Source organism: Balaenoptera borealis (genome assembly GCF_965194805.1).
Source record: "Balaenoptera borealis genome assembly, chromosome: 9".
NCBI lineage: Eukaryota > Metazoa > Chordata > Mammalia > Artiodactyla > Balaenopteridae > Balaenoptera > Balaenoptera borealis.
The window spans coordinates 79,890,376-79,902,918 of record NC_138873.1 but is presented as its reverse complement, the minus strand read 5'-3'; positions in this window follow the sequence as shown (position 1 = coordinate 79,902,918).

Below are 12,543 nucleotides of genomic sequence, written 5' to 3'. Positions count from 1 at the left end.
GTTCCGTCGACCTCCCTTGCTATATGTTCGGTCTTTTTGATACATGTATATAATATGTATTTGTATATGTATAGTAACACTAATCCTCATTTCTCAATTTCCCCCCTCCTTTCCTTTTAGATGAGCATAGTTTGTTTTGTTTTCTAAGCCTGTGAGTGTCTTTCTCTTTGGAAATATGTTCATCTGTGTCAGTTATTAGGTAATGCCATAAGTGATAATATAGGCTATAGGTCTTTTGCTTTCCGACCTACTTCATGTTTTGTGATTATCTCCAGGCTCATCTATGGTGCCCCAAAGAGTAGTGCTTCAAAGTTTTCCAAGGCTAATATTCCATTGTGTACATGGACCACTTCTTCTTGGTGCATTCCTCTGTTGATGGACATTTTCGTTGCTTCCAAGTGTTGCCTATGGTAAATATTGCTGGAGTGCAGGATTGCCAGCCTGTGATTTTTGATTTTCATTTTCTCAGGTGATAGACCCAGCAGTGGTTATGATTGATTGACTGGTATGGTAGCTCAACGTTTACCTTTTCAAGGCACCTCAATTGTGCTTTCATTTGTGGCTCTTACCACGTCCCCCTTAGAATCGAGGGTACGCATTGCTCCACAATCACGTCAGCATTTATTTTTGGCAGCATTTTTGTTGATGGCCATTCTGACTGGTGTGAGCTGATAGGTTTTTGTAATTTGGGTTTACATGTCTGTAAAAATTCCTACAATTCATCATTTTTCCACGCCTTTTTGTTTTCTGTTAAAAGAAAAAAGAAAAAAAGTGTGAGTATAATATACCTCTTCAAATTTTCTTTTTGGAAGGTTGCACTCTAGAATTTTTGGGTTGATTTTCGACCTCAGTATTTTTTGGAGGGCAGGTGTCATTTACAGACCTGCAATTGGTGAATATTTAGTGACCTTTTGCAGTGGGTTTAAAACTGCTGTTGTGGGAAACGGCCACAAGGATGCAGCATTTCTCCATTCCCAAATCTGGGTACTAGGGCAGCACAGCCGTTCTGGAAGTCGTTTGCCTAGGTTGTAAATTTGAATGGAATGTGCCAGGAAAACCCCCCATAAGTTTATGTCTCATTACTCCTAGTTCGTTGTTTTAATTTTTTCAATTGGGGTAATGGTTAGAATGTTGCTTGTCCAAGGTGTACATCTACATATTCTATATACCTATTTATGTAGAGATCCTCTTCCCGTGTAAATTATTACACAGTGTTCCCTAAACCTTCCTTGCTATATGGTCGGTCTTTTTGATATATGTATATAATATGTATTTGTATACATATGGTAACGCTAATCTTCATTTATCCATTCCCCCCACCTTTCCTTTTAGATAAGCATAGTTTTTTTTTAATAAGTCTGTGATTGACTTTCTCTGTGGAATTATGTTCATTTGTGTCAGTTATTAGATAACGCCTATAAGTGATATCATAGGATATAGGACTTTTGCTTTCCGACTTACCTCATGTTCTGTGATTATCTCCAAGATCATCTATGGTGCCTCAAAGAGCAGTGTTTCATTGTTTTCCATGGCTAGTATTCATTGTGTACATGGACCACTTCTTCTTTATCCTTTCATCTGTTGATGGACATTTTGGTTGCTTCACTGTCTTGTCTATTGTGAATAAGGCTGCAGTGCAACTTTTGCAGCCCGGGTCTTCATTCTGGTCTTCTCAGGTGAGAGGCCCATTGGTGCGCCTGCTGGATTGAATGGTACCTCAATTTTTCGTTTTCAACGCAGCTCCTTTCTGTTCTCATTATTAGCGTTTAACCCTTTTACATCTCACCAGCAGCTAGAGGGTACACAGTTCTCTAAAACCCCTTCAGCATTTATTGTTTGTAGACTTTTTGCCAATGGTCAGTCGACTGGTGTGAGTTGAAAACATTTTGTAGATTAGATTGCATGAGTCTAATACTTCCTGAGGTGGAGCGTTTATCCATTTTCCTTTCTTTAAAAAGAGAGTGAGTAAAACTTACCTCTTCATACTATCTTCTTGAAAATTTTGCCTGTTTTGAATTTTTTTTATCCATTCCCTACCTCAGCACAATTTTGAGGGCAGGTGTCTTTACAGCTCTGAGTCCTTGTGAATGGTAAGTGACCATTAGCAGTGGGTTAAAAGCTGCTCTTGTGGGAATCGGCCACAAGGCGGCAGCATTTCTCCTTTACCAAATCTGGTTACTAGGGCAACAGAGCCTTACTGGAAGTGGTGTTCTAGGTGGTAAATTAGAATGGAATGTGCGAGGAAAAAGCCCTTTAAGTTTATGTCTCATTACCTCTTGTTGGTATTTTGAACTTAATTTTTATTTTTTATCACAGCAAACTTGATTACAATGTTTTGTTTGTTCTAGTTGTGCAAGATGTGGTTCTTTCACACATATGCATATATCTATTCTTCTTCGGATCCTTTTCCCATGTAGGTTATGACACAATGTTGAGTAGTCTTCTCTTGGTATTGCGTAGGTCTTTGGTGATTATATATTTCACATGTGTTTGTATCTCTCTGTTAACCTCAATATGGTAATGTATCCAATCCTCACACCTTTCCATTTGGTGACCCATAAGTTTTTTTAATGAATCTATGATAGTGTTTCTCTGTGGAAATATCTTTGTATCATTTTTTAGGTAACACCTATATGTGATATGATAGGATATGTGTCTTTCGCTTTCTCACTTACTCCAAGTTGACTGATTACTTCTCGACTCATCTATGGTGCTGCAAATGGCATTGTTTCATTTTTTCACTAGCTCCTATTCCATCTGTACAGGTAGCAGTTCTTCTTTGTCCACCCATCTGTCGGTGGACTTTTTGGTTACTTCCATATCTTGGCTATTGTAATACTATGCAATGTAGATTTGCGTGCCTGTGTCCTTTCAGTTCTGTCTTCTTAGTTTATAGGTCCAAGAATAGGTCTGCTGGATCATATGGTAGCTGAATGTTTACCTTTTATAGGCAGCTCTATTCTGTTCTCCTTAGTGGCTTTTTCCAGGTTACATCCCACTTAAAGTGGAGGGTATGTATTTCTTCCCAGCACCTTCAGCATTTATTCTTTGTAGTTTTTGCTGATGGTTATTCTGAGTGGTGTGAGCTGATACCTCTTTGTGGTTGAATTTGCATGTGTCTCATAATGCGTTGAAGTTGAGCGTTAAGACATGTCCATTTTATTTTTCGAGCTGTGATTAGAGCTTATTACTTCAAAGTGTTTTCTTAAAGTATGTGTCACCATTTGAAATATTTTGGCCATTATCTCCCTCAAGACATTTTGAGGGCAGGTTTCATTTACAGCCCTGCAGTACTTGTTCATATGAAGTGACCATTAGCTCAGGCTTTAAACCTGCTTTTGCAGGTAACGGCCAGAGAGCGGCAGCCTTGCTACGTTCTCCATGCTGGTACTAGGGAAACAGACCTACCGGCCAGTGGTATTCTTCGGTTATAAATTAGAGTGCAATGTGCCCGGGTAAACCCACAAATGTTGATGTCTCCTTGCTTTTGTTTGTTTTTAAATTTAATTTATATTTATTATTAGAGTAATATTCCATTGTGTACGTGGACCACTTCTTCTTGGTGCATTCCTCGGTTGATGGACATTTTCATTGCTTCCAAGTGCTGGCTATGGTAAATATTGCTGGCGTACAGGTTTGCCCGCCTGTCACTTTTTCATTCTCATTTTCTCAGGTGATAGGCCAAGCAGTGGTTGTGATTGATTGACTGGTAGCTCAATATTTCCCTTTTCAAAGCACCTACATTGTGTTTTCATTAGTGGCTCTTTACATACCCCCCCCCTTACAACCGAGGGTACGCATTTCTCCACACTCCCTTCACCGTTTATTTTTGGCAGCATTTTTCCTAATGGCCATTCTGACTGCTGTGAGCTGATAGGTTTTTGTAATATGGGTATGCATGTCATTAAAAATTTTTTAAATTCATCATATTCCTACGCCTTTTTCTTTTCTCTTAAAAGAAAAAACCGTGAGTACAATATAGCTCTTGAAACTGTCTTCTTCGAAGGTTGCCCTCTTTTGAATTTTTTGGTCGATTTTTGACCCCAGAAATTTTCTGGAGGGCAGGTGCCATTTACACAACTGCAAGTTGGTGAAAATTTAGTGACCTTTTGCAGTGGGTTCAAAGCTGCTGTTGTGGGAAACGGCCACAAGGAGGTAGCATTTCTCCATTCCCCAAGCTGGGTCCTAGGGCAGCAGAGCCTTTCTGGAAGTCATTGTCCTAGGTTGTAAATTAGAATGGAATTTGCCAGGAGAAATCCCCTTAAGTTTATGTCTCATTACTTCTTCTTGGTTTTTAAAATTTTTTTTAATCTGGGTAAAGTTTAGAATATTGTTTGTCCTAGGTGTACACAATCTGGTTCATTTGTACATTATGTATGTCTATTAATGTACAGATCCTCTTCCCATGTAAAATATTACAGTGTTCCGTCGACCTCCCTTGCTATATGTTCGGTCTTTTTGATACATGTATATAATATGTATTTGTATATGTATAGTAACACTAATCCTCATTTCTCAATTTCCCCCCTCCTTTCCTTTTAGATGAGCATAGTTTGTTTTGTTTTCTAAGCCTGTGAGTGTCTTTCTCTTTGGAAATATGTTCATCTGTGTCAGTTATTAGGTAATGCCATAAGTGATAATATAGGCTATAGGTCTTTTGCTTTCCGACCTACTTCATGTTTTGTGATTATCTCCAGGCTCATCTATGGTGCCCCAAAGAGTAGTGCTTCAAAGTTTTCCAAGGCTAATATTCCATTGTGTACATGGACCACTTCTTCTTGGTGCATTCCTCTGTTGATGGACATTTTCGTTGCTTCCAAGTGTTGCCTATGGTAAATATTGCTGGAGTGCAGGATTGCCAGCCTGTGATTTTTGATTTTCATTTTCTCAGGTGATAGACCCAGCAGTGGTTATGATTGATTGACCGGTATGGTAGCTCAACGTTTACCTTTTCAAGGCACCTCAATTGTGCTTTCATTTGTGGCTCTTACCACGTCCCCCTTAGAATCGAGGGTACGCATTGCTCCACAATCACATCAGCATTTATTTTTGGCAGCATTTTTGTTGATGGCCATTCTGACTGGTGTGAGCTGATAGGTTTTTGTAATTTGGGTTTACATGTCTGTAAAAATTCCTACAATTCATCATTTTTCCACGCCTTTTTGTTTTCTGTTAAAAGAAAAAAGAAAAAAAGTGTGAGTATAATATACCTCTTCAAATTTTCTTTTTGGAAGGTTGCACTCTAGAATTTTTGGGTTGATTTTCGACCTCAGTATTTTTTGGAGGGCAGGTGTCATTTACAGACCTGCAATTGGTGAATATTTAGTGACCTTTTGCAGTGGGTTTAAAACTGCTGTTGTGGGAAACGGCCACAAGGATGCAGCATTTCTCCATTCCCAAATCTGGGTACTAGGGCAGCACAGCCGTTCTGGAAGTCGTTTGCCTAGGTTGTAAATTTGAATGGAATGTGCCAGGAAAACCCCCCATAAGTTTATGTCTCATTACTCCTAGTTCGTTGTTTTAATTTTTTCAATTGGGGTAATGGTTAGAATGTTGCTTGTCCAAGGTGTACATCTACATATTCTATATACCTATTTATGTAGAGATCCTCTTCCCGTGTAAATTATTACACAGTGTTCCCTAAACCTTCCTTGCTATATGGTCGGTCTTTTTGATATATGTATATAATATGTATTTGTATACATATGGTAACGCTAATCTTCATTTATCCATTCCCCCCACCTTTCCTTTTAGATAAGCATAGTTTTTTTTTAATAAGTCTGTGATTGACTTTCTCTGTGGAATTATGTTCATTTGTGTCAGTTATTAGATAACGCCTATAAGTGATATCATAGGATATAGGACTTTTGCTTTCCGACTTACCTCATGTTCTGTGATTATCTCCAAGATCATCTATGGTGCCTCAAAGAGCAGTGTTTCATTGTTTTCCATGGCTAGTATTCATTGTGTACATGGACCACTTCTTCTTTATCCTTTCATCTGTTGATGGACATTTTGGTTGCTTCACTGTCTTGTCTATTGTGAATAAGGCTGCAGTGCAACTTTTGCAGCCCGGGTCTTCATTCTGGTCTTCTCAGGTGAGAGGCCCATTGGTGCGCCTGCTGGATTGAATGGTACCTCAATTTTTCGTTTTCAACGCAGCTCCTTTCTGTTCTCATTATTAGCGTTTAACCCTTTTACATCTCACCAGCAGCTAGAGGGTACACAGTTCTCTAAAACCCCTTCAGCATTTATTGTTTGTAGACTTTTTGCCAATGGTCAGTCGACTGGTGTGAGTTGAAAACATTTTGTAGATTAGATTGCATGAGTCTAATACTTCCTGAGGTGGAGCGTTTATCCATTTTCCTTTCTTTAAAAAGAGAGTGAGTAAAACTTACCTCTTCATACTATCTTCTTGAAAATTTTGCCTGTTTTGAATTTTTTTTATCCATTCCCTACCTCAGCACAATTTTGAGGGCAGGTGTCTTTACAGCTCTGAGTCCTTGTGAATGGTAAGTGACCATTAGCAGTGGGTTAAAAGCTGCTCTTGTGGGAATCGGCCACAAGGCGGCAGCATTTCTCCTTTACCAAATCTGGTTACTAGGGCAACAGAGCCTTACTGGAAGTGGTGTTCTAGGTGGTAAATTAGAATGGAATGTGCGAGGAAAAAGCCCTTTAAGTTTATGTCTCATTACCTCTTGTTGGTATTTTGAACTTAATTTTTATTTTTTATCACAGCAAACTTGATTACAATGTTTTGTTTGTTCTAGTTGTGCAAGATGTGGTTCTTTCACACATATGCATATATCTATTCTTCTTCGGATCCTTTTCCCATGTAGGTTATGACACAATGTTGAGTAGTCTTCTCTTGGTATTGCGTAGGTCTTTGGTGATTATATATTTCACATGTGTTTGTATCTCTCTGTTAACCTCAATATGGTAATGTATCCAATCCTCACACCTTTCCATTTGGTGACCCATAAGTTTTTTTAATGAATCTATGATAGTGTTTCTCTGTGGAAATATCTTTGTATCATTTTTTAGGTAACACCTATATGTGATATGATAGGATATGTGTCTTTCGCTTTCTCACTTACTCCAAGTTGACTGATTACTTCTCGACTCATCTATGGTGCTGCAAATGGCATTGTTTCATTTTTTCACTAGCTCCTATTCCATCTGTACAGGTAGCAGTTCTTCTTTGTCCACCCATCTGTCGGTGGACTTTTTGGTTACTTCCATATCTTGGCTATTGTAATACTATGCAATGTAGATTTGCGTGCCTGTGTCCTTTCAGTTCTGTCTTCTTAGTTTATAGGTCCAAGAATAGGTCTGCTGGATCATATGGTAGCTGAATGTTTACCTTTTATAGGCAGCTCTATTCTGTTCTCCTTAGTGGCTTTTTCCAGGTTACATCCCACTTAAAGTGGAGGGTATGTATTTCTTCCCAGCACCTTCAGCATTTATTCTTTGTAGTTTTTGCTGATGGTTATTCTGAGTGGTGTGAGCTGATACCTCTTTGTGGTTGAATTTGCATGTGTCTCATAATGCGTTGAAGTTGAGCGTTAAGACATGTCCATTTTATTTTTCGAGCTGTGATTAGAGCTTATTACTTCAAAGTGTTTTCTTAAAGTATGTGTCACCATTTGAAATATTTTGGCCATTATCTCCCTCAAGACATTTTGAGGGCAGGTTTCATTTACAGCCCTGCAGTACTTGTTCATATGAAGTGACCATTAGCTCAGGCTTTAAACCTGCTTTTGCAGGTAACGGCCAGAGAGCGGCAGCCTTGCTACGTTCTCCATGCTGGTACTAGGGAAACAGACCTACCGGCCAGTGGTATTCTTCGGTTATAAATTAGAGTGCAATGTGCCCGGGTAAACCCACAAATGTTGATGTCTCCTTGCTTTTGTTTGTTTTTAAATTTAATTTATATTTATTATTAGAGTAATATTCCATTGTGTACGTGGACCACTTCTTCTTGGTGCATTCCTCGGTTGATGGACATTTTCATTGCTTCCAAGTGCTGGCTATGGTAAATATTGCTGGCGTACAGGTTTGCCCGCCTGTCACTTTTTCATTCTCATTTTCTCAGGTGATAGGCCAAGCAGTGGTTGTGATTGATTGACTGGTAGCTCAATATTTCCCTTTTCAAAGCACCTACATTGTGTTTTCATTAGTGGCTCTTTACATACCCCCCCCCCCCTTACAACCGAGGGTACGCATTTCTCCACACTCCCTTCACCGTTTATTTTTGGCAGCATTTTTCCTAATGGCCATTCTGACTGCTGTGAGCTGATAGGTTTTTGTAATATGGGTATGCATGTCATTAAAAATTTTTTAAATTCATCATATTCCTACGCCTTTTTCTTTTCTCTTAAAAGAAAAAACCGTGAGTACAATATAGCTCTTGAAACTGTCTTCTTCGAAGGTTGCCCTCTTTTGAATTTTTTGGTCGATTTTTGACCCCAGAAATTTTCTGGAGGGCAGGTGCCATTTACACAACTGCAAGTGGGTGAAAATTTAGTGACCTTTTGCAGTGGGTTCAAAGCTGCTGTTGTGGGAAACGGCCACAAGGAGGTAGCATTTCTCCATTCCCCAAGCTGGGTCCTAGGGCAGCAGAGCCTTTCTGGAAGTCATTGTCCTAGGTTGTAAATTAGAATGGAATTTGCCAGGAGAAATCCCCTTAAGTTTATGTCTCATTACTTCTTCTTGGTTTTTAAAATTTTTTTTAATCTGGGTAAAGTTTAGAATATTGTTTGTCCTAGGTGTACACAATCTGGTCCATTTGTACATTATGTATGTCTATTAATGTACAGATCCTCTTCCCATGTAAAATATTACAGTGTTCCGTCGACCTCCCTTGCTATATGTTCGGTCTTTTTGATACATGTATATAATATGTATTTGTATATGTATAGTAACACTAATCCTCATTTCTCAATTTCCCCCCTCCTTTCCTTTTAGATGAGCATAGTTTGTTTTGTTTTCTAAGCCTGTGAGTGTCTTTCTCTTTGGAAATATGTTCATCTGTGTCAGTTATTAGGTAATGCCATAAGTGATAATATAGGCTATAGGTCTTTTGCTTTCCGACCTACTTCATGTTTTGTGATTATCTCCAGGCTCATCTATGGTGCCCCAAAGAGTAGTGCTTCAAAGTTTTCCAAGGCTAATATTCCATTGTGTACATGGACCACTTCTTCTTGGTGCATTCCTCTGTTGATGGACATTTTCGTTGCTTCCAAGTGTTGCCTATGGTAAATATTGCTGGAGTGCAGGATTGCCAGCCTGTGATTTTTGATTTTCATTTTCTCAGGTGATAGACCCAGCAGTGGTTATGATTGATTGACTGGTATGGTAGCTCAACGTTTACCTTTTCAAGGCACCTCAATTGTGCTTTCATTTGTGGCTCTTACCACGTCCCCCTTAGAATCGAGGGTACGCATTGCTCCACAATCACGTCAGCATTTATTTTTGGCAGCATTTTTGTTGATGGCCATTCTGACTGGTGTGAGCTGATAGGTTTTTGTAATTTGGGTTTACATGTCTGTAAAAATTCCTACAATTCATCATTTTTCCACGCCTTTTTGTTTTCTGTTAAAAGAAAAAAGAAAAAAAGTGTGAGTATAATATACCTCTTCAAATTTTCTTTTTGGAAGGTTGCACTCTAGAATTTTTGGGTTGATTTTCGACCTCAGTATTTTTTGGAGGGCAGGTGTCATTTACAGACCTGCAATTGGTGAATATTTAGTGACCTTTTGCAGTGGGTTTAAAACTGCTGTTGTGGGAAACGGCCACAAGGATGCAGCATTTCTCCATTCCCAAATCTGGGTACTAGGGCAGCACAGCCGTTCTGGAAGTCGTTTGCCTAGGTTGTAAATTTGAATGGAATGTGCCAGGAAAACCCCCCATAAGTTTATGTCTCATTACTCCTAGTTCGTTGTTTTAATTTTTTCAATTGGGGTAATGGTTAGAATGTTGCTTGTCCAAGGTGTACATCTACATATTCTATATACCTATTTATGTAGAGATCCTCTTCCCGTGTAAATTATTACACAGTGTTCCCTAAACCTTCCTTGCTATATGGTCGGTCTTTTTGATATATGTATATAATATGTATTTGTATACATATGGTAACGCTAATCTTCATTTATCCATTCCCCCCACCTTTCCTTTTAGATAAGCATAGTTTTTTTTTAATAAGTCTGTGATTGACTTTCTCTGTGGAATTATGTTCATTTGTGTCAGTTATTAGATAACGCCTATAAGTGATATCATAGGATATAGGACTTTTGCTTTCCGACTTACCTCATGTTCTGTGATTATCTCCAAGATCATCTATGGTGCCTCAAAGAGCAGTGTTTCATTGTTTTCCATGGCTAGTATTCATTGTGTACATGGACCACTTCTTCTTTATCCTTTCATCTGTTGATGGACATTTTGGTTGCTTCACTGTCTTGTCTATTGTGAATAAGGCTGCAGTGCAACTTTTGCAGCCCGGGTCTTCATTCTGGTCTTCTCAGGTGAGAGGCCCATTGGTGCGCCTGCTGGATTGAATGGTACCTCAATTTTTCGTTTTCAACGCAGCTCCTTTCTGTTCTCATTATTAGCGTTTAACCCTTTTACATCTCACCAGCAGCTAGAGGGTACACAGTTCTCTAAAACCCCTTCAGCATTTATTGTTTGTAGACTTTTTGCCAATGGTCAGTCGACTGGTGTGAGTTGAAAACATTTTGTAGATTAGATTGCATGAGTCTAATACTTCCTGAGGTGGAGCGTTTATCCATTTTCCTTTCTTTAAAAAGAGAGTGAGTAAAACTTACCTCTTCATACTATCTTCTTGAAAATTTTGCCTGTTTTGAATTTTTTTTATCCATTCCCTACCTCAGCACAATTTTGAGGGCAGGTGTCTTTACAGCTCTGAGTCCTTGTGAATGGTAAGTGACCATTAGCAGTGGGTTAAAAGCTGCTCTTGTGGGAATCGGCCACAAGGCGGCAGCATTTCTCCTTTACCAAATCTGGTTACTAGGGCAACAGAGCCTTACTGGAAGTGGTGTTCTAGGTGGTAAATTAGAATGGAATGTGCGAGGAAAAAGCCCTTTAAGTTTATGTCTCATTACCTCTTGTTGGTATTTTGAACTTAATTTTTATTTTTTATCACAGCAAACTTGATTACAATGTTTTGTTTGTTCTAGTTGTGCAAGATGTGGTTCTTTCACACATATGCATATATCTATTCTTCTTCGGATCCTTTTCCCATGTAGGTTATGACACAATGTTGAGTAGTCTTCTCTTGGTATTGCGTAGGTCTTTGGTGATTATATATTTCACATGTGTTTGTATCTCTCTGTTAACCTCAATATGGTAATGTATCCAATCCTCACACCTTTCCATTTGGTGACCCATAAGTTTTTTTAATGAATCTATGATAGTGTTTCTCTGTGGAAATATCTTTGTATCATTTTTTAGGTAACACCTATATGTGATATGATAGGATATGTGTCTTTCGCTTTCTCACTTACTCCAAGTTGACTGATTACTTCTCGACTCATCTATGGTGCTGCAAATGGCATTGTTTCATTTTTTCACTAGCTCCTATTCCATCTGTACAGGTAGCAGTTCTTCTTTGTCCACCCATCTGTCGGTGGACTTTTTGGTTACTTCCATATCTTGGCTATTGTAATACTATGCAATGTAGATTTGCGTGCCTGTGTCCTTTCAGTTCTGTCTTCTTAGTTTATAGGTCCAAGAATAGGTCTGCTGGATCATATGGTAGCTGAATGTTTACCTTTTATAGGCAGCTCTATTCTGTTCTCCTTAGTGGCTTTTTCCAGGTTACATCCCACTTAAAGTGGAGGGTATGTATTTCTTCCCAGCACCTTCAGCATTTATTCTTTGTAGTTTTTGCTGATGGTTATTCTGAGTGGTGTGAGCTGATACCTCTTTGTGGTTGAATTTGCATGTGTCTCATAATGCGTTGAAGTTGAGCGTTAAGACATGTCCATTTTATTTTTCGAGCTGTGATTAGAGCTTATTACTTCAAAGTGTTTTCTTAAAGTATGTGTCACCATTTGAAATATTTTGGCCATTATCTCCCTCAAGACATTTTGAGGGCAGGTTTCATTTACAGCCCTGCAGTACTTGTTCATATGAAGTGACCATTAGCTCAGGCTTTAAACCTGCTTTTGCAGGTAACGGCCAGAGAGCGGCAGCCTTGCTACGTTCTCCATGCTGGTACTAGGGAAACAGACCTACCGGCCAGTGGTATTCTTCGGTTATAAATTAGAGTGCAATGTGCCCGGGTAAACCCACAAATGTTGATGTCTCCTTGCTTTTGTTTGTTTTTAAATTTAATTTATATTTATTATTAGAGTAATATTCCATTGTGTACGTGGACCACTTCTTCTTGGTGCATTCCTCGGTTGATGGACATTTTCATTGCTTCCAAGTGCTGGCTATGGTAAATATTGCTGGCGTACAGGTTTGCCCGCCTGTCACTTTTTCATTCTCATTTTCTCAGGTGATAGGCCAAGCAGTGGTTGT